This window comes from Haplochromis burtoni, unplaced genomic scaffold (assembly GCF_018398535.1).
Source record: "Haplochromis burtoni strain Fernald_Lab_line unplaced genomic scaffold, NCSU_Asbu1 Contig_38, whole genome shotgun sequence".
Taxonomy (NCBI): Eukaryota; Metazoa; Chordata; class Actinopteri; order Cichliformes; family Cichlidae; genus Haplochromis; species Haplochromis burtoni.
In genome coordinates this window covers 1,261,918-1,288,192 of record NW_024582399.1, presented here as the reverse complement: position 1 = coordinate 1,288,192, position 26,275 = coordinate 1,261,918, and the positions used below count along the sequence as shown (strand labels likewise).

Genomic DNA, 26,275 nt, shown 5'->3' with positions numbered 1-26,275 from the left:
GTCTTGCACCTTTTCAGCTGACACTGCGATTTACAGACCTCCAGTACGACTTTCAGGTGAGTTATATCACCTGTAAGGCGTCTTCCAGAATTACTAAAGGCAAACATCACACTCGCTACTTTCTGCTTTTGAAACGTTTGCCTCGCTCAGAGCGTGTGTGTGTTAGCAGCGCCTTGTCAGCTCCGGGGGACAGCAGGATGGACGCTAACAGATTGGACCCCCCATATGGCATGTGGTCCCATCCGGCGATAAATAAACTGGCTACTCTGACCTTTGTCTGCACCGAGCTCGCAGTGAGCATGTGCTGCTGCTGGACGGTAGGAGCTCAGCAGGAGGGGAGGTCGTTCCTCCTCCTTCCTCTCTCGGTCCCCTCCTCTCCTCCCCACTCACTCTCTTTCAGTCCTACTTCTTCAGCGCTGGAGTCAGCGGTCCATCTCGCGCCGCAGATTGCCTCTGACAGCCGCGCTATTTCAAGTCGGCGGTTTGAGCTAAATTGGAGTGAGCAATACCACCTGTGCCTGCTGGAGGGCCGCTGTGGTTCGAGCTGTTGCTCTGCAGAGAGGAACTGGGAGGAAGGCGAGGTGTGGTGGGGTAGGAAGGAGAGAGCAAGAAGGGGGGTAAAAAAAAAAAAGCTGCTACCTGCAACCATCAAAGCCTCTGTTTCACATGCAATCTGCCCAGCTGGCTCCCCTGTGAGGAGGGGTTAGCTCCAAGCAGAGCTGGATGTTCGCTGCTCTCGCTCTCTTTTTCTCACTCAAACATCCTCTTTTTTTTCTTCTATCTTCCCAGATCTCACTTTGTAGTCCTCACCTCTCTCTCTCTCTCTCTCTCTCTCTCTTCTGCAGGTGTAGATAATCCCATCTCTACTCTCTCTCTTTATCCTCCCAGACTTTTTTCCACCTCTTCTTCACACCTTGCTCTTTTGATTTACCCTCTTCTCTTTCACATTTTCCTTCAGGTTCTTTTCCTTTTCTTCTTAAAGAAACATTTATAATGTGGAAGACAAAAACAAATGGATTAAAAACTAAATACACCCCTGATTCAGTAGTTTGTGGAGCCACCTTTAACAACCATAAGTTGAAGTAATCATTCTCTGTATGACGTTATCACTGTCTCACATCATTGTGGAGGAATTTTGGCCCACTCCTCTTTACAGCGTTGCTGCAGATCATTAAAAATTTAAGGTTCTTAAGGTCCAACCACATAATCACTGCAGGACCTTGATTTGTTTCTTTTTCAGCTATTCTGTTGTACGTTTCTGCTCTGTTTGGGATCATTGTCCTCTTATATGACCCAATTTTGGTCCAAGTTGTAGCTGTCAGAGAGATGTCTTCACATTTTGTTAGAATACTTTGGTATAGAGAAGACTTCATGACTGCAGGCTGTCCACATCGTGTGGCTCCAGAATAAGCTCGAATCATGACCCCTCCACCACCGTGCCTACAGCTGGTATGAGGTGTTTGTGCTGATATTCCGAGTGTGGTTTTGTGCTTTATGGCCAAACATCACCACTTTGGTCTCATCTGGCCAAAGAACAGATGAGCAAAATACAGATTCAAATTTTTTGACCATTGCACACTCTGACCTTGAGGTAAAGTTCCTGGGATGTCCAGTCCTGGGAAGATTGTGCCATTGTTTCAACAAACACCTGAATGCTGCACACCAGGAAACCGCTAAAGCTTCTGCTGATGATCAGTTAATGTAGTGCAGTCGACTAGCACCAGCTGGCTACTACTTACCCTCTTAATACAAGCCAATGTGAAAGCAAGGATAAGGGTGTACTCACAGGACTGAGTAGGGTCATGGATGGATTATTCTGTCATGCTGATCTCTGTTAAAAGACTCACAATATTTCATTTCATTATCAGGTCCCAGTACCATCCCCATGAAACATTTGCAACCAGTAAGTAATTATATGTGTGTGAACATGTGAAAATGTTGTGCTTTTGCTCTTAAATAGATGCACTTTTCATTTAAAATATCAGGTCAAACTTTCCTAAGCAAATGAGAAAGAGGAAGCGCAGATTGTCACATCCACTTTAAAGTTTTTACAGCGCAGCATGAAACAAAGCAGAATGCACGTACTGCACAATGTTGCACACGTTGATCTTTTGTGGTTTGGGGCAAGAGAAGAAAACCCTGTTACACCCAGTCTTTCATAAACATTACTGCAGTTATGAAACGAGAAGACTCCAACTACCCTGGAACTGGCTCCTGTTCTAGCAGCGTGAGGTTAAAAGGGAAAGATTAAAGAATATTTCCGCCCTTTTGTGTTTTTCTTTTGTTATGTGAGGGGAAAGAGTCATCATAAAACCCTCGTTATATCTTAAAGAACCAATTATGTGATTTTCATATAGTGTTCGATTTATCTTAAGATTGTGAAACTCTTTCAAAAACATCCTTTAAAAGACAAACTCTTACTTGGAAAGTCGTGAATTATGACAGAGAAATCTGCACAGATCCCATGTGGGGAGACACTGAAGGTTAGAAACCTGGTCAAATTATACCAAAAACATTCCTGCTCACCTTAAATCTATAGTTACAAACACACACAAGCATTTTATAAGCTAGCAAGAGTTTAATTCAATATAGGGAAACATTCACAATTCCTTTTCAGTAGCTTTTGTTTTTTAGTTTGTTCACAGAAACAAAACTCTTTCAAGAGGAAAGCTGCGCTGCTGGACTTAACAAGAGAGATTTACAGCAGCAAAAATCTGGTGCTTCTAGCCAAGCTGTAATTTAAGTAATAAAAGACTCACATTGTGATGAAAATGGTTTTATTTTCATACGACGTTACATTTCCGCACATTCGTATTGACGTTCTGATTTGTCAGCGATCCAAAGCCCGGTAGGCATTTACAGAAGTGCTGCACAGTTTTAAAGTTGAATCAGTAATCATTACAAATTCATCCATGAACAAAATGTACAAACCCACGCAAAATTTATTTTAAATTCAACATCCCAGAGTTTGCAGAGTTATAAAACCCCCTGTGTCAGAGCAAATTTCAAAACCAAGCCAAACTAAATTTTTACACTAAATTTAGTTTGAGATAAAAAACTCCAGGCTTCACCGCACTGATCTGCAAGTACTGTTGCAAAAAACTGCACTCCAATCGATACCTCTGGTATACCACTGAAGAACTCCAGAAATTTTCTGTAACACAGATGAAACTTGCAAAATTATGAAATAAATTCCATTGAATGCCTGATACACACTCACCGTATGCTTACGGACATCGATCGTAGGTGAAAAGTTGCAAAAACGAATGAAGGCAAATAAAAAGATAATACAGTGATAGAAAGAAGAAATTAATCATACTGTAATACTGTACATGTAAACTCCTACTGTCTGTCTACTCCTAAAACATCAGGATTTCAGCAAACAAACCTGGCGCACACGGACAGTTTAGACCCCTTAGGGATGCATGGCTCAGTCACACAGCTGACAGTTGGACTGCAACCTCTTTGAGAATAGAAAAAACTAGTGGTTGCATGGATTTGTTTGTTTTGGGGGGTTTTTTGCTTTCAGTTATTGATTGTAGTTACAACAAATAACCAGTCTGTCTCACAAGGTGACTGAGAACAGTCACGTTTGACTCAAACTCCCTGCAATCACTCTCAGAATGATTGCCAACAGATTGCAATCAATCTGGGTCAATCTGCACTGATGACTGCAATTCGTCTGCGACGTGGCACTGGTTGTATTCTGGTTGTAGTCTAATTTAAAATCAATGTCATTTTACTGTAAAATCTCTGTCCTGCAACAACTGCATCACTGTTCGTGGAAGAATTTCTGAATTCATGTTTTTGATCTACGTATTTCAAACTGGACCCTTGTTCAAGATAATGAAAATGAATGTCTATATATGCAGACAGCAAAAGATTTAATTTATTATTATATCATTATCACAAACAGAGTGTGTATAATTACCAACCTGACCCCAATTCAACTGCAAACTAACAGCGGACTGATTCTTTGTAATTGCTGTTTTATTTCCATTCTTCATGCACCAAAGCCGGTCTGAAGAAGGCGACTGACACACACACCTGGTCTCCAAAATCCAGAGTTTATTGCACATGGTTGCAATAATTTTGGTTTCCACATACTATTTCCCTTGTGTGGTTTAGCAACTAGTTAGCAGTGGGCTAAAATGACCCAATTTTACCATAAAAACATGTGCCAAGTATATCAGGTTGCCATAATGTAACAGGCCACAGTGTTTGTGTGCTATTTAGGAGCAGCTCAACTAGAAAATAGAACACAAATAAATTCACAAATAAATACATAGATTTAAGTGTGAATCAGTGGCAATGGCATTTTTATTTATATAATGTATTTCATTATATGTCAACTCAATGTGCTTAACAAACAAACCTGTGTAGGTTTACGATGCCTCAAGGCAGCAAAAAAACAGCAACACCTGTTAAGTGTAATTAATTAATAAAGAATAATATATGTATTTTTAAAGCAAATAAGGAGAGAATTACAGGATAATTCAACATTTAATAAAAACTAAATAAATGCAGTAAATTTAGAAGAAAAATAAAACAGAAAACCCTATTAGTTTAACCAATAAACAGCATAAAAAGTTGCACATCATTTCTTTATTAATTTATTTATGTTTAAATAATTATTTTTAATTATCTTGTTATGTCTTTATTTTGGCAGTTTCAGCCATATAGTATCCATATAGTCCCGATCATTTTACAAACGTAAACCATTTCTGGGTTTTTTTGTATTGCTTATTAAGAAATTTGCTTAATCCTGATTGGTGCTCAGAAGCACATGACATCACCATTTCCCAACTGATCCCTGCTCACTTCCACCCTGTCATCATTGGAGGGAAATCTAAACATAACAATCCTTAAAATGACATATATGGTATATAATAAATTTTGTTGCTGCTGCAAGTTCTAACATGAATCAGCACCGTCGTGAGTGAGAAGCCAAAATGTCCCTTAGATAGAAATAGCACATGTCTGTGCTGCTTTAGTCCGCCAGACGGGCTGATGAGCGCACACTAGGAGGAAGGAAGGGAAGGGGGGGTAGACTGTCTGAGTTTAGGCTCCATCCTCCTCCTCATCATCCCGGGCAGGATACAGTAGGCATCATTTAGTGGAGAGAGCGGTGGAAACAGTGTGGGGTTAGCCACGAGGTCGCCACACTTACTGCACGGCCGAGCTCATTTCCACTGCTGTCCACAGCTCAGGCTTCCCCTCAGAGAGACAGAGAGAGAGAGAGAGGGAAAGGGAAAGGGAAGGAGGGGGGAGAAGAGCAGCCAGTGAAATGGCTCATTCACTTTCTGATCACAGCCTGACACACTCAAACTGACGCGCACACACAGCCAGTCAAACACACACAGACATCGCAGCCTGTCTTCATTGTGCGGTTATTTGCTATTTTCGTCCCTCACTTCCCCAGTGTCAGGAAATATTTCCTCAGCCCTGACAGTTCACTTTGTGATTGCCATCTCATACCAGACTCGCCAGATTTCATCAAAATAAGCTTCTTTGTTCATGCATCACGTTATTTTTTTTCTTCAAATTTTCTTTTTGGTAATTTCTGCAGACAAAAGTAGAATAAACCAGAGTGCGCGCGCTCAGTCGCAGCACGCTAATCCCTTTCTCAAACTAATCTGATAAGTGCAGCTAATGATATTTCACTGAGTCAAAGAGGATATAGCTGTCATACACTGGAAGCCCGCTTGCATCCTTTCCTTGCATTCCCCCCTTACACACTCACACAGATTTATGTGCAGGCATCCCCGAAGGCACGGCGGTGCTGAACCAATCCGCTGTTGTTGACTTGTACCTCTGCCAACTCTCGCTATGAAGACATCTGATCAGCCAAACGGTCGAATACCTGAGCTACACTCCCGTGCTAACGCCGCACGCAGCACTGAGCGCGAGTCCGTTCGCCGTCTGCTCAGAGTAGAAGCTGCAACACAAAGCGGCCAAATTTGGTGTCAGTGTGTATCGTGTATCCAGGCCCTGATTTCACAGTGCAGGGAGAAGCTACAGGTTCAAGAAATTTCACAGAAAAACAGAAAAAAAACACCTGTTCAGCATGAGAACGCATGCTGGGATTGTTAGAAAAATCAAGCTTCTCTACAAAAGATGTGACAAAATATTCAAGCTACCCGAGAGATGTTTAAAAAAAGAAACTTTTTGAATAGATAAGAGCTGCAAACCAGGTTCTGCTGCTACCAGATGAAACCCAAACTCAGTTTTGACAGCACTGTGAAGGGATTTCAACTTTACTTTTTTCTTTTTTGTAATTTGGCAGGAAAAAAGGCACATTAATGGACACCAGTATACCAAAAATATGAAATGCAAACATGCCAGATTATAGCAGAACTGCTAATTTACATGTGTAGTCCCGTTTTACTGCCTTCATGCTAACGTGGCAAATCTCCAGGTGGCCCTCAGGACATTTCCTGGTATTTAAGTAAGTGAATTTTATTCATATAGCACATCTGAAACCAAAGCGCTTTACAACAGAAAAAAGGTATGTTTTCATCTTGAAGGCAGTCACAGCTGATGCTTGTCTGAGGTCAGTTTTGATCGCCTGATGGTGAAGACTGATTAGGAAGCAGCATATCCACCACATAATCAAGCTGTAAGTACAAAGAGTGACACTTTATAGCAGATTCCTTAATGCAAAGGAAATCCAGTGCAAGCTCTGACTACTTGTAAACGAGCAGGAGATGATTGACTGACTCCAGTATGCAGTGCGGTAACAGTAGTCCAGTCTACGCGTAACATAAGCATGCATAACCCTTTCCACATCTGATGGATTTAAAGAAAGATGTAACTCTTAAAGCAAACAAACTCTACTTAACCTCGGGTAGGGCTTTCCGTCTCTGCGACGCTTGGTTATGATTATGGTTGTGCTTGATAATAGTTCCAAAATTTGTATTCTTAATATCAGGCCAATCTAAAATCTAAAAGTACGGTTATTCTGAGCCCAAATGAGGGTTTCTTATCACGAGCACCATCTACTGTTAACCCAGTATTTGCTCTAGTTTGACACAGTTAAGCATTACACTTTTAAAGCTTAGATTTTAATGCTTACAGTTACTGAGTGCTTTTATCCCAAAATGAATGTGGCAAATGTAATCATGAATACACAGACGGTAAACCTTTGCACGTATTCATCTTAAACTTTACTGCTGTTTATTAGACATGATATGATCAACTAAAGTGCATTTCTCCTGTTTTTCCTTGTGTGAGAAAAACAGGTCAAACTGTTTGCAGTTAGTACAAGTACTTAAATCTATATATGTACTAACAAACAGAGTCAGAGTATCAGTAGTAGTAGTATTCCCAGTTTCCTAATTTTCTTGGATTGTGTCCTTTTTTCATGTTGCTAGGCTCCACTCTGATAACTAAAAATCACTCTCACTCTGATTGTAAACTTGTCTCCGATACAGTTTCCCTCCACGGCCTCAGTGTCTCATCCAGGGATCGATACTACCACACACCACAGCCCTTTACTCACACTCCAGTCTGGCAGTAAGGGATTGCAGGAAGCCCACGGGTCAATGGCCCGGGTCCCAGTCAGTTGATGGCCGTTCGTTAAAGAGCGGTCGACACGGCGGAGTTGGGTGTTAACGGTGTCAGGCCTGATACTCCCGCCGGGTCGTTTTCTCCTAATGACCACCCAATCAATAGCCGTCTGCCCTCAGTACTGACCAATCACATTGACATCTCTTGCTGACACATTGAGCCAGTGGGAAGAGGAAGTTGCAGCTGTGCTGCAGGTCCACCACTTCTGTGAGTATACTGGAGGACATGTTAGTACCATAGTCACTGTCCCAAGAACAGCTTTATTAACAACACCTCTCAGCTAACTTGAAACTGGATCAGGACTACTTTTAGCTCACTCAGTTACATATCAGTTATGTTAGCATGGTAGTATCTCAACCACTGCATTACTATTTCATCCACTGATCTGCTGCTTTTAATTAATACTATATTTAAAAACTACTCATTACTTTTAGTAACCACTTTTATTAAGTCATAAGGGAAAAATGTCTACTCATTGCTTGAGATGAACTCAAGTAAAGTAAAGTAAATCTCCTTGTAGTTGTTTTGGTAGTATTCAGATTGTCGCCTGTAGTTTGCATAGAAGACACTGATTTATCTGCAAACACCTGCTACCTACAGAGTGGCAAAAGCGAACTTTGAGGACAACATTCTCTGTTCAAGACACGCTTTGGTAAATTTTAAATAAATTGTGAGAGCATGCAGAAAAATTTGCAAATCAGCATCTTTCATGTAAAGCAGAGGCGACTACGGCAATCTGCTGTCATGATCAAAAGGATCACGAGGAAGTTTTTGCCAGCAAGTCAGGGAATTTTCTTCCCTTGCGACCGGTGGCTGTCAGATAGTCACTGAGTGCTCTCATTAACTTAACAGGGTTGCACATCTGAAATGACTGACAAGTTATTGTCATGTGACTGAAAAATCTCAACAGATAAACTTGCAACAGATAAAACTGCAATTTAAACACTTAAAAATGGTGTGGATAAAGACAAGTATTAGGTAATCACAATGAGTAAACAGTTGAAAAAGCTAGCTAAACCGGCAATTTTGCCAAAATTATCAGTCAAAATGACGCTAACCCTAACTAACTTTAGCTTTAGCTAAATGTATCAAATAATTAAATAACTTTTGAGCAATATGAAAGCCCAAGAGTTTTAGCTATTTGCTAACTTTTTTTTTTACTTTTAGTTAGTTAGTTTTTCAGTTAATCTTTTATTTTTAGCTAGTGGTTGAATTTGCCTAACTGTAGTTTGACCTACAATAGTTTACAATAGCGTATCCATACCTTCAGCTTAATTTTTCTTGATAACCTTAGGCAACTGTTTCAACAGCACAATTTGATTTATCCATATAATTTCCAACTATGTATTCAATAGCAATTTTACTGCAAGTCCTAGCTTACTTTTACCTAATAATTTCTAACATTTTCCTCTTAACTTTAGCTAGCTTTTTTAGCAAACTGCTAAATTAGCATATCTGCACAGTTAGATAACAGTTTCCAGCTGTTTATCTGTACCTTAATCTAATAATTTCCAGGTTTTTATTATTAATTTTATCCCACTATTTCAGTCGTTTATCTAATATGTGAAACTAATCATTTCATTTGTTTGTTCATACAATTTCCAACTGTTTATTCACGCCTTAAGCTAGCAATTTCAGCTGCAAGTCAAAACTTAGTTTGATCAAATAGCTTTTTGGGTTGTTTATTGTGTATTATTGGCAACAGCTAATTTTGCATATTTATACTGTTAGAGAATCATTTTCAGCTGTTTACTGGTACCTATTAATTACTAATTTCTGAGTTTTTATACATTATTGTTAACCATTCAATTCAGCTGTTGAACTACATTTTAGCTGTTTGTATTTACTGTCATTTCATTTTGAACATTTCACAATAATGTTAGCTAATAATAATTCATTTAAACAGGTTACCTTTACCTATACTATTAATTCAAATACCACAAATATTTCATATTTTTTCTTTCAGTCTTTGTGTTTTTTCTGCTCAAAGCAAACATAAATATTTTTTTTCTTTATGTAATTATGTTTTTATTTATTTGTTCTTTTATTCAGATTAGACAGCTAATCCTTCCACGTGGAAACTGCAGAAGTACCCTACCACCAGTAGTTTTACCCAGTTTGGGAATCACTGGGTTATGTGATGTATTTAGACTTTTATATGAATTAACTTTTAACAGGCTACATTTAGAGTGCTTATGTTAAAGAGACTTAATTTGTTTCAATTGTAATCGTTTGTGTCAGACTGTAGTGATTACTAATGGCGCTTAGCCTCTTCTATTTGCAGAAACAGACTTCAAAATACTGCATTGGGCTTTTTTTTTTTCTCTTTTTTTGCTTCTGTGACAAATTCACCTGTGTCTCTGCTGGTGAACTTGTTTCTTTTTCCCTCTTTTCTCTTTTGGGGCGAGATATTTTTATCAGCTCCATGGGGTTTCTTTTTGTATTTCTGCCTCTCTCTCTCTCTCTATGCTCTTGTCAGCTTTTTGGCATTTTTTTTTTATTTGCAGATAAACCAAAACCAAAAATATTTATATCTAAATAAAACCAGGAGGTGTTTGAACGTAGCTGGCATTGTTCCCTGTGACACCTCAAATCACCAGCCCTTTCCTCAAACCCATCCATCTATCCGTCACTGCGTGCAGCATCACGGTTTTGTATGTTTGTTTAGAGTGAAGGGGCAGGAAATGGACGAGTTGTGGAGATGAAAGAGGATTCAGGCCACGTGGCAGCGCCTACACTGGAGCCTCAGTCCTCTGTGTCTGTCGCTGAGTCCCTCTGTCTGTCCATCTGTCCCTGCGCTCTCAAAGAGACGTTTATCCCACCACAAGGGTCATTCAGAACACACACACACACACACATATATACAGAGAAAAAAGAAAGAAAGAAGCACACCCTCTTCTGACTGGACAAATGGACACTCGGTGATGAGTGAGGCTCTTCAGGGCGCTTTAATCGTCCTGTCCAATGAAAGTAAAGAGCTTTGTTTTTAACCTAAAAGCTGACTAATGCCTAAGATACTTGTAGGACAAAACAGGCAGAGAGCACACCTTCTGTTGATCTGTTTTTATTGCACAGATTAAAGCAAAGAGACATTGCAAATACAGATTTTTGTGAGCTAAGAAAATAAGCATTTTTCCAGTGTTTCTTTTTTTTCTTTAATGGTTAATAACCCACATTTGAAGACGCATGTTTTCACTGTGACGACATTGTTATACATCAAATTGCTTTGTAGTACTTTCTGCAATCAAGATAGCTATCACTTTATCCGGCTCTGCTCCACAGCTTTGAAATGCTGCACAGACACAGCGAACAAATCAGCAATAAAATCGATTGTTTTTTCAATGGAGTTTGGAATTAAAACACTGCATGAAGAACAGGCACAAAAATCCCTTCGTGTACAGTGAAAAGTGCATTATCTGACATTACAGCACGGCTGCACAGCTTACAATACTTTGCTACTTGAGCTCATTCATAAAAGAAGAGAAGAAAAAAAAGCAGGAAAAAAATGATTCATATCAACACATTATGAGCGTTTCTGTCTTACTGTGAGCGCCGAACATCACATTCAACTTGACATGATGTTGAATAAATGGGAATCGTGTACATGATGTAGAAAATTTCCGGTTACATAAACTGATAAGTCCCACCTCAGCTCTACCGAAATGAAACGGTATATCTGAGAGGAGCTGGCGATGGAGTGTTTTCAGTAGATGTGACAATGTGACATCATGCTGAGGGGAAATGAGCAGGAGCAGAGATATATTCCCCCCAAAAAAATAAAAAATCTACCGGCTCTATCCCTGAGCTTTACTGACAAAAATGTCTTTAGGTGGTGAGGATTATGGATTAATCTATAATAACTAGTGAAGGGAAAGAGAAAGGAAGGAGAGAAAAAAAACAGTCTCTGGAGCCTCGAGTCTGAGATACTAGCACGAGAAATACTGCCTCATCATCTAATGTTCCCGCTAATATTCCCAAATTATATCGTTTAGACCTGTATCAGCGCTCCAGAATTAATCATCATTTCTTTGACACTGCCCATCCCCAGAGTTCATTAAATAAACTATTTCCCCTCCTCTAATTTCTACAAGTTGTGAAGTCATTTTTTTTTCTTTTCAGTCCCCTTCGCCCCCGCCCCCAACCCCTCCATTTCTTCATAATCTGTTTATCCGCAAGTGTCGCATTACATTTGCAAAGCAGCTGGGGGGACCACTGCCATCTTGTATGGAGGGGCTTCAGCGTGATTACCCGGCCTCGTATTTGGCGCGCACTCAGACTTGTCAAATCCTTTGATCTGAACTGTCTTCATAATCACTTCAAAAAGTCTTCCTGAGAGCGTGAGGGCTTTACAAATGGGCTTCCCACTTTCACAGGGCTACACTCGTACTGCCTCTCAGTCTCTCTGGTTGGGTGTGTGTGCTTCCATGTCTGCTTTAGCCTCTGCTTTTTTATTAGTGGGCTAGAAAAGCGTTGTGTTCATTCTTCTCCACCTTTATCGTGGAAAAAAGACAACTAAGCATCTTCTCCAACCTGCGCGTCATATTAAGCCATTATAATGTCACCAATTCAATTGGAGGTTTGATTTCAGCATTATGTCTAAAGTGGGACGAGTGCTAGGTCAGGTGCATCCAAAACTAGGGCACAGACTTCTTAAACAGTCTATTAGTACAGTTAACTGGGAATTGAGACATTATTTGTCGTAATGTTACTTTAAAATGTTTTCATGGTCAAAAAACCTGCTGGGTGACTCCTAGTGGCTCATTCTGCTCCCACCCTGTCAGTCAAAGTGGCCACACCCTCAATAAACCCTCAATAAATAGGCCTTATTATAACTTCAATTAAAGGTCACCTCCTGTACAGAGCTAAATCAGCATAAAGAGCAAAACTATTAATTGGACTGGGCTGTAAACATATTTATTTCTAATGTAAAGTTTGGCTGTTTAACGTGGGAGTCTATGGGGGTTGACTCACGTTTAGAGCCAGCCTCAAGTGGCCATTAGGGGAACTTTTTGCCACTGATGCTTGGCGTACAAACCCGTGCCTGTCAGAGATCTTTTATTTTTGTTATATCACACACAAAAGAGAATGAAAGGTTAGTTAACTGCCACAAATGGCATTTATATTAGCTAAAGATATGCATTATTAGCAGCATGTTTAAACCTAATATAAAGATGAAAATTTTAACTTGGGAGTCTCATGTTCAGATCCAGCCTCGAGTGTCCATTGGAGGAACTGCAGTCTCGGTATGCATCCATGCTAATAGTACAAATACAGCCAAGCTCCATAAGTATTATTTATAATGTGCTAAACAGTGGATAATATAGCAAATCATCAGCAAAACAGCACTCCCATTAAGTAAATGATTCAGGCAGGGATGTTCTGAGCAGAAGCCCTTCCTCCACTTGCAAACTTGCAACCGTCATTTGCTGCAGTTGCTGCAGTTACTGCAGTAAACGCCGTAATGACCCTTTAAACACCTTTAACTTCCACACAGTGAAAACACCTGTGTGGGTGGTGTGCACAGCCCTGCAATTAGGCCACAGCTTGTAGCCCTCCATCGCTTCAGTTTGACTGAGATTTATGTGTACGCCTATTGCTGCTTCTGTTTAGTCATATGCATATATTATATACAGTGTAATGTGAAGTCCCTGCCCCTCCCTCCTTGTGTTGGGGGGTTTACATATGTACTTCTTTTGTAGTTCATTATCTAAATAGCTGCACATTTCCTTCCTTCTTTCTCTGATATATCCGTCGGTCTACCGCTGGATTTTGGGGGGAAAAGCCTGAACTGATAGAGATAATGGTGGCCTTTAAGTATATTTTTAATAACCTGCCCCTGCTGTGCCACCTGAATGTCCCCTCTCTCCCTCACTCTACATGGATAGATGGATGGACGGAGGTGGAAGTGGTGACGGTGGCAGCAGCAGTGGCAGCAGTGGCGACAGGGGAGGTGAGGAGGTGTAAAAGGAGCACCCCCACCCTCCTTCATTCTGCGCTTCAACAATAGCATTTGCATATTTTTATACTCTGTCTTCCTCTCTCCCTCTCTCAAAGAAAACAGCCTGAAGCGTGAATACTCCAGCAGCAGGCGTGCAGAGGAAAACGGAAGCTGGGGAGACGACGTGTCCGCTTTCGCTGGGGGGAGAGAGAGAGAGAGACAGTGCAAGCACACACACACACACACACACAAACACACACACATGCAACCCTTACCTCCAGAGGTGTTGCATCAGGGGTGAGGATGAAGGGGGGGGACAGGGGGGCAAGGAGGGGTGACCAAAGTTTGGTGTGTGTGTTTGAGTATATATGAATGTGTGTGTGCACCAGGGGAGTGTGGCGCTCCTGAAAGAGACAAAGAAGAAAGCAGACATTAGAATCAGATGGACACACTGTAAAAAAATAAATACATAAATGCAAAGAAATTTATTAAATCAATTAATACTGAAGACAACAGAAAAAATGCAGTGAAATGAGCTAAGAAGAGCTGTTTCATTGTACTTCAGCTTTTTGATTTTGTGCTACTTTACACCAATTCTTCACTAAATTTCAAATATTATGATTTTACTCTGTGTTTTTTAACATATATTAATTTGAGTTACCTAAGTAATAAAGTAGTTTTAGAATATGATCCTCTCTTAAGAGCTAAACCCCCTAAAAGGTCATTTTCAGCAAGGTAGAAATGCTGCTTACACACTGATACATGGATAATAATTATTAGATTATATAATATAAAATAATCTAACACTTACAGGGGACATTTATTCACTGTGTGTGCTGTATTTTGAGAACTTTTTGACATCATTTGAGATGTGAATGCAACTGAGTGTTTTTTTTACAGTGTGGTACCGACATTTAATTATGTATCAGATATGAATTTATTGAATAAATAGTTTCATTTGTTTTATTTTTAATTAGTTTAACTTTTTTTTTCTTTTTTCAGTTCAGCTTAACTTTCAGATCAGGTTTTCTCCTTTTGGTGATTAAATGTTTTATTTCAAACATGTAAATATAAAAAATATATTGTACAATACACTGTAGGTCTCTTGTGAAGCAGAAAAGCAAATGACATAAGTTCTATTGTTCACAAATCATTAGTTTTAGTCTACTTTTTCATTTTTTATCCTATTGGCAATTTTTATCAGGGGAAAAACTTAAGAAATTAAAACAATCAACACTTTGTGAAGGCGGATGAACTTTAATTCAAACATCTGAGACTCAACAAAGAAATACATCAAAACCTGTATTGTTTTATTTTTGTTCCTTTCACATTAAAGTAGCTTTTATTTTAGTTCGCTACAATGTCTGTTTGTTTTTAACAATAAGTTTTGGTTTTCAGTTTGTGTTTTTTAACCATAATATGGTTACTTTTTAGTTGATTTTACACAGAAAACATTGAAAATAAAGTATTGCTAAGGACTAAAAGACTGAATTTCTTCCATATAATCTTTAATAATTTTATTCTATCTCATCTTTTGTGCGGCTCACTGTACAGTTTTCCAATATCTCATATTCAGCACATTCTTTGAGTCTTTTTCTCTGTATTTATCTGACGTCTTTTAGTGAGGTTGTGGGGGTTTTAAAAATGTGCTCCTACATTTTTTTTCTTTAAATTTAAGTTACCTGTTTAAATTTAAATACAACTTTATTTATTAAATTTTAAAGTTTTTCATAAAAAGGACTGTGACCTGAGCTGCTCTCCTCTGATTGGTCAGTGCCGGGAAACGCTTGATTGTTAGCACCTGATGTTGAGTGTCTATTTGTACAGATATACTGCTCAACTTTTGCTTTGTAATACAAGAAGATACAGACGTAATTAGATATTACAGTGTAAACTGATTTAATGTGGGGATACTTCATATCAAGGGGAAGGAAGGTATGTGTTGTAGCATTTGTGGATACTTTGTCTTTCTGTACTCTTCTTCTTCCCAGTGCTATGAATTCAGGTCTTTAACCTTCAGCCTGCCTGACGTTTAAACATATGTAAGTAGAAGATGAATCCAAAAATGCAGACTTTTACAGAAAACAGCTCTTTGTAACTCAAAAATAATAATTTTAGCAAATTCAAAATGCTTTTAGAAATCAGTACATCAGTTAGTAAATCATCGGCTTGTTTTTTGATCTCACATATGTAAATATTTTTTTTGTCTGTCTGTCCTTTCAGGTGAACGTTTAAAACACACTCCATCCAGGCTGAATTTCATCTTTGTTTTTAAGAAATGTATTTATTTTTATTTTTATTTTATCATTTAAAAACTTTACTCCATCAGTAAACTTACCCTTCAAAAGTAAAAAAGTAAATAAAGTTAATTGATAAAGCCACTTTCACAGACATAAAGTCACAAAGTGCTTTACAATCAAAACCCTGAAAAATACTGTCGTACCTCATTGCATGCTGTTGCCTATTTACTTCTATTCAGATAACAATTACTGAATTACTTTTAGGCTACTCGGCCGTACCTGTTTAGATAAATTTGTGCACCATCGGCTTCTTTTTTACATCAAAAACACAAACTAAATAATGCTTCAAACATTCAGGCACAATGACGAACAAGAAATGTGAAGATGGGTATTTGACAGCCACCCTGTCAATATTATAAACACAGTCTGCAGTCTTCACATCACACAGTGCCACCCAGTAAACATCTAGCTCAAGGTAAACATTCTTGTCCCCAACAATAAAAGTAAACTGCTCTAAAGTCTAACAGGAGACGCCTCTTCTCCTTAAAAAATTAAAGAAAAGGCTTCTTAGAAGTAAGCAGTCCGTTACAAAAGATTAATTGTTGAGCTAATTCTGTGATTCTTAAACTTTCTTTCTGGCAAACAGAAAACAGTTGACGCCCCACACCATCAGAAAAAAACAAACAAAGGATCTCCAAAAAGATTTTCCACCACTGAAAAAAAAAAAAGAACAATTTTTGCCATCCAAAAGTCAAAGTCTGGGGTTATTATCTCAAAATTTCAACTCGCTAACTCAACTTCAGAACTTTGGAGAAACTAATTAAAGAATTTGAGGTAGTAATGTGAAATTTTGAGTCATTAAGTCAAATTGTTAGATAATAACCCAAGATTTTGACTGATAAGTGGCAAAAAAAAAAAAAAAAAACACATTTCAGCTGCTGTGTTTCATACGGAGCCCCCCAGGGGACATTGGCAAAAAAAAAAAAAAAAACACATTTCAGTTGCAGAAGCAAGCTTTTAATCTGGACTTCAGTTGACTTTCAGTAATAAATAAATATCTGAAGGTGCTCACGCTGTGGGGTGGGCACCTTCAGTCCTTCCAGAATCAGTTGGGATCTTTCTTCATTCCCACTAACTTTGAGATTATTTTGTGTACTTCTTCTTTTCAGTCTTATGTGGGGATGTTTCTGGAAATGTATCCACTCGATAATACTTGTGCGATTTTTTTTTTTTTTTTTTTTCCCCCAGTTCTGGCTCCTCTAAACACACCAAAAGCACCTCTCGTGTCAGTTTTAAGGCCTGAAGTGTCACTCTGTGGCATCTTCCTGTGTTTTCTATTTCTAGTTTAATCTCTGCAAACGTGACTCGCTTGTGCTGCCTGGTCTATAATATAAGTTTACAAACACCACTCCATACTTTGTGTTGTCAGCTCTTTCCTGGAAACATGTTTGATTTTAAAGAACTACTGGGCATCTCGATGTGGCTAAGGAGCTCGACAGAAAATAAAATGTATGTAAAAGAACAAAACAGTGCCACCTACGCAGTTTGATTGGCAGGTTGTTTCTGGAAAGTGCAGCACAGAGATGCAGCAGAACTGCGAGCCATGAATGATGGAAATGAAGCAGAGATGAATACACTTCCCCCTGGTTCTCACCAAAGCTGCTTTATTGTCAGTGGCATTCTCTTAATTTAAGTCCAACTGGCTTGTACTTGCAGGGTATAAGGAAAAAAAGGCCGGGATCAGCCACTGAATCAAATATTTTGCATACAAATGGCATTTAGAAATGAGAGGATGGATCTGAGGTGTGACACGGGCTCCTGTGGGTGCAGTTTTATCTGCATTGAAGACTCTGAGCGGCGTTACGTAACAGTGTTGTTCAGAGGTGTCGCTGGAGGCAGAGGAGGGCACACAGGTTGGATGAATATAGGTTAAAGTGGAGTTCGAGAGAGGTTTACGACATATACATCACCCATAGCGGGAAATCTAAATGCAGGGCGATGTGTTCCACTAGCAATCTGATACCAAGTAAATACAGGTCCAATACTGCTGAGACCAATACTGATACCGATACTTTGATCCTATTAAGGCAGGTTACGTATGGGAGAGCAGTGTGTCATAATGAATTTTTCACAATTCAGTTGGCTATGTTCTTAACTTCCCAGTAATCGCTCCAGTATCGATCTAATACCGATACCAGCATCAGTATCGATACTTGCATCGATCAGCCTACATCTAGCGTCCACCTCACACCTACAACATGAAGGTTTCAGTCTCGAGAGATGCAGATGTACTTTCATTTCAAATGACACTTTGCTTTACCTGACGCTCAGACAAAGAAGCAGGAAAACCTCAAGCTTTCTGTCATTTCTTCTGTTTTGACAGTGAAGACATCTTCAGTGGCAATATATAGTAATATGAGCACATGTGATGCCATATGTTGTGAAAAAGGTGGTTTTTGACCTAAATTGATGACACTTGACACGCTGAAGTTAACACTACCTTTCAGTCTGTGTGAAAACTATTTCTAATCAGAGCTGAAACTCCCCGAACAACAGATCTAACTTGTTTCTGCTTGGCTAAAAGCAAACCATGCTATTCTGTTATTCATTTTTTCTTTTGGGGGGTAAAGGGGAAAAAAAGTCTCCTGCACAGCAAATAGAGAGTCTCATATTCAATACACATGTTCACACGCAGCCGACATCACTTCCTGGAACGACAAACTGACAGTGCACGACCAAAAGCCTAGAGCTGAGAGGGATATTTGACTTGACAGTCCATGCTGAGGCAATTTTCCAATGTGGTTGAGCAACAAAGTTCTATTGTGCTTTGCTCTGTGCTGCATTGTTTAATTCTCCTCTAATTACTCATCATTTATACAGCCTAAAGATCCCCACTCAAGGTAAGCTAAATTAAAAAACAAGCTCTGAAATGAAAACAGACTAAAGACTCTAGCGGGATAAAACCGAGTATAACCTCCTTTCTCTCCAGTTCAGTGACATGCAGTATTTCCCAGCCTGGTTTGCAGCCCGCACGAAGGCCTGCTGGTGAGTAATGTGTGATGGGTGTGAGCTCAGAGGGGTCGGCGGCCAGCGTGCAATCTCCTCAAAGCCGCTTTTGTGGTGCTGCTGGCTTGAACGCTCACTCCAGGCTATGGACAAAGAAGGGAGGGAGGAAAAGTGAAAGGGGTGAAGCTAGCAGCAGCTCCGTGGAGCAGCGAAAGAGAGAGTATGCGTCTAAGTGTGGCCAATCATACTCCTATTGAGGCTTTTGCAGTTGTAACACTTCCAGAAATCACGTCTGGCGTCTCTCCTCGAGACTGTTGCATTAAGGAGTTAAAAGGTCGGGGAGAAATTCTGTCGAACAACCCAATCAGGAGGCTGCTTAATATGTACAAATCCTTCAGTGAACTCTATGAAAGCCTGAGTTCATCGGCTGGATGGGTAACCAACTTTAACAGGGAGAGGGTTCATTTGGCTCAAATCATGTATCTAAAAAGAATACAATGAAAATAAAGAAGAAAAACAGGAGATAGTGAATACATATTGTCACTTATATGCACTAGCACTCACAAAACAGAGGATTTTAACTAAAATGCCCTGAAATATCCATTAAATTTACATTTTAAAGAGTGCTAAGAGAGTCGATCCTATATGATTAATAAGACTATACACTCTACCACCGTTACAGACTACACAACAAATTTAAGGATAAACAAGTTCCTCTAAACCACATCATGACTCGGTACGCTTAATTACGACCATTCACATATGGGACACTCATAGAGAAATGTAGCCACAGTTATAGAAGTGCAAAAATATCTGTGTTAGATTGGAGAGGGAAAGCAGGAAAGACATTTTCTCAAGGTGCAGAAGTCAATCTATGAACTCACCAACCACCAAGACAGTGGATTGTGAGCAGGGCTGGACTGGGACAAATAGTCGGGCCCATATATATATATATATATATAATATATATATATATATATATATATTATTTATATATATATATATCATTATACATGCACATATCATGTATACATTTCTTTTTTATTTAATTACAGATATTAGAACAGTTTTTAATCAGGTTAGAATATTCATTCATTTTACCTGAACCCTTAAATCGCTCTCTTCCTAATTATCTCCATCTAGTTGTTACTGTTCACTGTAGAGCAGCAACGACAGATAACATGTCGCTTCATTTGACACATTTTGCTGCATCTATTTTTACTTTCTTTTTATTGTTTTCTTTCAGCTTTCCAGCTCTACTTTTTTTCAACTTTTTCTATAGACTGTGTGGTTTGATTGAGACTCAGTTAGCTACCATTTAACACTTATACTGAAACTTCAAGCAAGAGCTGGTTTACATTTAGCATAAAGATGCATTTTCTAGCACTATGATTTGAGAAAATAACATATTTTAGAAATTATGTCAGTAAAAAAATCAATGTCTAACAGTAAAATCCTGATTGTTGCCACGTTGTAATGCTAACTTTGCTAGCATTAATTTTATCTTTTGGGCCAGAGCTAAATGATAAAGCTGATCATCCATGGGGGCAAGAGCTAGAGCTAAAGCTCTAAAACATAAAACCTTACAACTTCTGAATATATACTCTTAAGCCTAATGCTTCCAAATATGTAGGGTTAATAAATTGTTATATACTTTAGAATGGTTATACACTTGGGAAAAAAAAACCCTACAAAAGGAAAATATCTCCAACTCTAGGTATCATTGCTGTAAATGCCTGATCCTTCATGTAAAAGCATAATAAGACTTTCTTAAACAAAGCCACCTACAATAGCTAAACACCTTCAGCATGGCCAAAAGAGAGTGAACTACACCACCTAAACACCCTGTTATGGTTCATATGGCTGCACGTTTGTGACTTCCACTTCACCCAATGTGTGTGTACAAGAGCTGTAAGCTGAGGGAGGGGAAGAGGGAGAGCCATCGAGAAGAAGATGTATGTAAACCCATTTCCAAACAAATGGGCCCGACTGCACAGCAACGGAGAGAGGTGCCATAAGCGTCCAGCGTGCATAATGCCCGCATGAATCAAGACTTCCCGGCTGTTGAATGTGACCACACAAGCTTGCGTTTGAATAGCACATATCATCAACAACAGTCGCCGACCCTCAACAGCAAGGCCCCATTCTGAAGTTGGAAGTCACTGATCATTATTGTAAACGCCTTGAAACTGGAGGTAGCTAGCCACATTCAGTCACGCATACATGTTTATACAGTTTGTGTATGATTTAAGCAGAACCTTTGTTTTACAAAAACAGGGGAGGTTCAAAGTGTTGTGCTGAGGACAAATAAGGGACAAATAGAAGGCTTTTAAGAGCCTATGCAGCAGTGCATTTAGTTTTAGTATGCTCTTCCAGGAAGCCATTGCTACCAATAATTTCACTTCAATATGGTAATCAGTGACCACACTTTTAAAACTAATCAGAGCTTAGCTCCCTAGACCAGAGCTGTAAAATCATAATGCAAGGAGACAAACTGTATTAACCCTCTTGAGGCAGGCGTTGCCGATTTGCAACAGTTAAAAACTAACAACCTGATTACCCCACATACATATTTTATGAGGTTTTTTTTACTCAGAAGTACCACTGCAGAACTTGGTTGTGCATTAGCAACAAAAAGTTTAATTTGAGCCTGAGAGGGTTAACTTTAGGAATGATTTGACACTAATAAAGTTGGTTAGAGGGTCTGGGTTACTCTTATCGTGTTGTCCTTGGTGCGCCACTGCCAACTTCTCAACTAGCTTTTTTATTCGCATTTTCCAATAGACTTCCAGTTTCATATAATGAATGAAGTCCTGTGGAAATGTAGCCTGAAACTTCACATGGCTAAATTATTGAAACTATTGTCATGTTTTGGTTAAAAGGAGCCATTGTTGGATTTTTACAGGTTTCAGTTTTTGACTATTAGAGATGTCACAAGACCACAAGCCATTTTACAAGACATGCTAGTTAGATTATGCTTTGAAATCATCACCATGACCAGCTAGTGTCATTTAACTACCTTTCTAATATAGTTATCCTTGGTAAGTGGAGGAAGTTTGTCTTTACCGTCACATTTTTTTAAAGTTCGGACACATACTTGATAGTTCCCAATAAAAAGGAGTATCGCTTGTTGTAGGAATTGAATGACTCTCATACATCATCTGTAATGTGGCCAAATTTCTTTATATTTTCACAAGTCCAATCAGAGCGTACATCAATGTGCAGTATTAAAAACAAAATCTTGTTTTTGTCGATAAATTTTACAAAAATGAACACAGTGGAGCATGTTTAAATACAAGTCCAGGACCGTTCAGGAAAAAGAATCCTTAGATTATTAAAACAGTGCAAGAGAGTAAAGATCACCAACTTGCAGTATGAACGTTAGAGCCATTATTCTCAGAAATGAAGACTGTTGCTCATGTTTAAAGTTCAAACAATCTGAACGATAAACTGAGAACTGTCTGAAAAATATTTGTTTATAAACAGATTTAACCCTCTGATGAGTCTTTTTTTAAGACAAGAAAGAGTATAAGAGCTATAAATTTTGTCCCCTGATTGCTAAAACGTTGATAACAGTTCTTTCGTTTGTTTTTAAGCCAAAAGTCATACTTATTTATACAGTATATGATATAGTATTTAGTTATTATATATATATATACATATATATATATGAATATTCAAGCAGCACATGGTGTCCAGGTCCAAGGGCTACAACAAAGTCAACTCTGGCGTTCAGCCTGCATTAACAGCCTTGTGCACACTCATTTTAGCATTTCCACCACTCCGATTACACATTCTTTACCTTCCCCTCCATCCAACCTGTGCTGGTCCCATTAGAGCTGTAGATTTTCTGCTCATTTACTAAGCATCATGCATCATCAGACAGATGCAGGTTTGCGCTGTCTGTCTGCACATGTGCGTCAAACCTGCACCCAGGCACAAACTCACATGTGCGCATGCGTATACACGGGGTGGAAAAGAAACCAAAATGTGCAGCTTTCTCTGCTCTGCAAAATACAATACCCACAAAATGCTGGTTCATATATACACATGATCACCCTGAGAGGCCTGGGTCTGAGCAAGAGCCCTGCCTGGGGATGTGTGTGTGTGGGGGGGACTACCCTTGATACCCACAACCAACACAGCATGCATGGCAGCAACAGTATGTGTGTGTGTGCGAGCATGTGTCTACAAACACAGAAATGTGTTTGCACGCATTCGAGAGGCTCCACTGTGACACAACAAGGCCATTATTTATCCCCTGATTGGGATGAAGGCAACAGCATTGGATTTGCACTACGCTGTGGCTCCCATAAAGACCAAGAGACGACATTTCCTCCCCATTTCCCTCATGAATATCAAAGACGAGGCAGCGCCAGCGCCACTGCCACAGCAACACATAAGGAAAAATTACAGCCCTATTATTTTATTTGCATTACCTGTAATAGGCACCATATTGGGCGCTGTATTTATTGCCTTATCAGCAGCAGCTTGGCTGTAAACATTTGCTGATTTATTAGTCATTGGGCTATACCCAAACATCAGACGTGATTACTGAGCAAATAGCGCAAGGACGGGATCGGGAATTTGGCGGGTTTTGCAGTGGATTGACCAGACTTAGCATGGAGAAAGCAGGCAGCTTTAGCGCTGGAGGTAGAACGCGTCTATCACAGATGGAAGATCTGTTTTTTTCCCCGCCGCTGGCTCGGACCCAGGCATGCCTATTGTAGCCTCGACAGAGAATCAAGAGAATGGCTATTATTTGTACAGCTCTATATCCAGAGTGAGTCCTATCAGGGATGTGGTTAGTGTTGTTTTTATTCTTTACCTGAGCGCCTGCTTCCATCCAATTATGTTGTTTGTCTTCTCAAAGACCCCAATACCTCTAGCTTTGTGCACCCCCCCCCCACCCCTCATCCTCCTCCTCCACGCAACCCTGCTCTTCCCCACATTGTTCCACAAAAAAAAAAGTTAGAACTAGATCCATTAAGTTGCTGAAATGAACACTCAAAGACAAACACACACACACAAAAAAGTGGCAGAGCGGGTTACCCTAGGTGCGCCCATTCTTCTGTTATCCAATTTTACTGGGATTTGGAGTGATTTGCGCCTCTCTCCCCGAGGGAAATAAATACTTTGATTAATGTAATCCTGGGCAGGGAGGTGCCACGAGCCCCCCTCTTCTATCCTCGGGGACCGCCACTGTTTAACAAACAAAAACAAAACAACAACAAAAAAGGGAGTAGAAGAAGACAAGGAACGTAAAAAAAAAAAGCAGGAATGACGTGCAGAGCGGCTGCAAACCAGGCCGCTGAGCCAAAGTATGAGTCTGTAGAGTTGATTTGCAGCGGATTTGGTTTATTTATTAATTACTCGGCTTAATAACAGAATATCAGTCTTGATTAGCATGTGTAATACAGGCTAATAGAACAGAAAAATAGCAGCGTGTCCGTAAACTGATTTGCATACACAATAAAACTGGGTTTGTTTTGATGCTGTTGCTGCTGGAGGTGGAGTGTGTGTGTGTGTGTGTGTGTGTGTGTGTGTGTGTGTGTGTGTGTGTGTGTGTGTGTGTGTGTGTGTGTGTGTCCATGCTGATGTGCTTTACATCTGTATGTGTGGTGCAGGAAAGGGAGAGGGGGATGGATGACTGTGTGGCACCCAGTGAGGGGTGGGGATAGACTGGGACAAAGCTGGAGCACACACGCACCTTTACCCCTCACTCACCTCCTCTCTCTTTTATTTCCTCCTACATGTGCCCGCCTTCACCTTATTCCATATTCGCTCAGCCTCAGTGCAACTTTTGACCTTTGTTTTTAAATTAAATCCTTTTAATTACAATCTGTTGCTCTTGCTCAACTTAAAACTTAGTTATTTTTTGCCTAATTGAAAGTGATTTTTTTAATTCATTGTCAAAAACACATAGAAATAATTACTTATATATATATTTATATCCTCTCTTTAAAAAAAAGAAGCACAGCCATCTCTATTTTTCACCAAATTATAACATCCCTGCTGATTTCCAATCTGAAATCAATACCCGGCCCTGCTGATGCAACGCCTGAGCCAGGACTCTTGTTTGAAATGAGCACCAAGCATCACTACTGAGTGAGTCCTGCGATAACACTAAACATATAATCTTTACCTCCGCGTTGGCCTATTTGCAAGCTGTAGGCCTATAGTGCTTTCACCGACTAATACAGGGCAATTACCAGCCCCGTGTAGTGCAATATAACTCTACGGTGGCCTTTAATAATAGAATATTAATAAAGAGCCTCTGTCTCATTTGAATGGCTGAAGTATGTGTGTGTGGAGGAAAAAAAATCCCATTCATGTCTGAAATTGAAGGCATGTTTAATGCTTAGACTCAGTGTGGCCCATTTAATTAGCGGTACAGGAGCTACATTATCATTTAAGTGCTCCAAGTTGGATTCGGCTTTAAATCAACGTTTGGCCCCCGACGTGGGACGCACTCAACGTATGTCGCGTGGGGATTAGTGGGGGATAAATTATGGGTGCCCATAGGCAACTTATGGCAGCATAATTAAAATGGCGGGAAATGCATCAATATAATCTGAATGTTGGAACTTGTGGTGGTGGAGTGCCTCCCCAATAAACCGGCGGATGCAGAAAGTAGAGCCAGAGTGACCAAACTCGGCGATACTGCAAATTCTGACATCAACCTGATACGAAGTAAATACAGGGACAGTATTGCCGATACCAATACCGATATCTTTTACCTATAAAGGCAGCTTATTTAGAGGAGAGCAATGTGTCATGATTTTTAAATTCTGAACACATTTCAATGACTACTAAGTCACTGTGATTTTTACATTTCCAAAATAATTATGTATTTAACACAATTCAGCGGGCTACATACTGAACTTAGGTGATAAAAGCAAAATCTGAACCCTATGGCGCTGCTATGATCTGATGCCAATACCAACGTTGGTATCGATACTAACGATATTTGAATGGCTCCACCTCTGGATATGTGAGGGGTTTCTAGGGGGACAGAGTGACACTTATTTAGTGTTTTTTTGTTGTGTAGTGCAGGTGCAGCAAGTATACTCTGAATTAAATCAACTTTAAAATGTTGCTCCTGGCGATCTGTGCAACTTGGCTTCCTGCTACCAATAACCATCACTGTCAGAACGGGTGCATAACGCAGAGTGATAACATCCAGTGCTTTTGCTGCTGCTGCTGCTGCTGCTGCTTGTGGTGAAGAGGGGGATGATGAAGACTGGATACTAAATGGCCGGTAGAGCAATATGGGGAGGGAGGAATTGCAAGAAAGAGCCTTTGACTTTGCTAATAATTATTAATGTCCCCGCGTCCTCGTCTGCTTCATATGGCTCTGACTCATGGCTCAGGCGGCTGCAGATGGCGGCTGAACCACTATGCATATGAACCGTGCAGGACTGCGCTCTCGCTGATAGGCTCCCGTCCCGGATCGATACAGACAGCATTCCTTAGAAAGCTCAAGTTTTACGCGGAGGTCTAAGACATATTTATATATATA

At 39.7% G+C, this 26,275-nt stretch overlaps 1 long non-coding RNA gene across 1 annotated transcript in view; it reads right to left on the bottom strand.

Moving 5' to 3' along the window:
- Positions 1 to 10,710: 10,710 nt before the first annotated feature.
- Positions 10,711 to 26,275, bottom strand: part of LOC102309997 — a 19,826-nt gene continuing 4,261 nt past the window's right edge. The window contains exon 2 of the long non-coding RNA XR_315645.3: positions 10,711 to 13,911. This is a non-coding gene — a long non-coding RNA (uncharacterized LOC102309997). The remainder of the gene's footprint in view (positions 13,912 to 26,275) is intronic.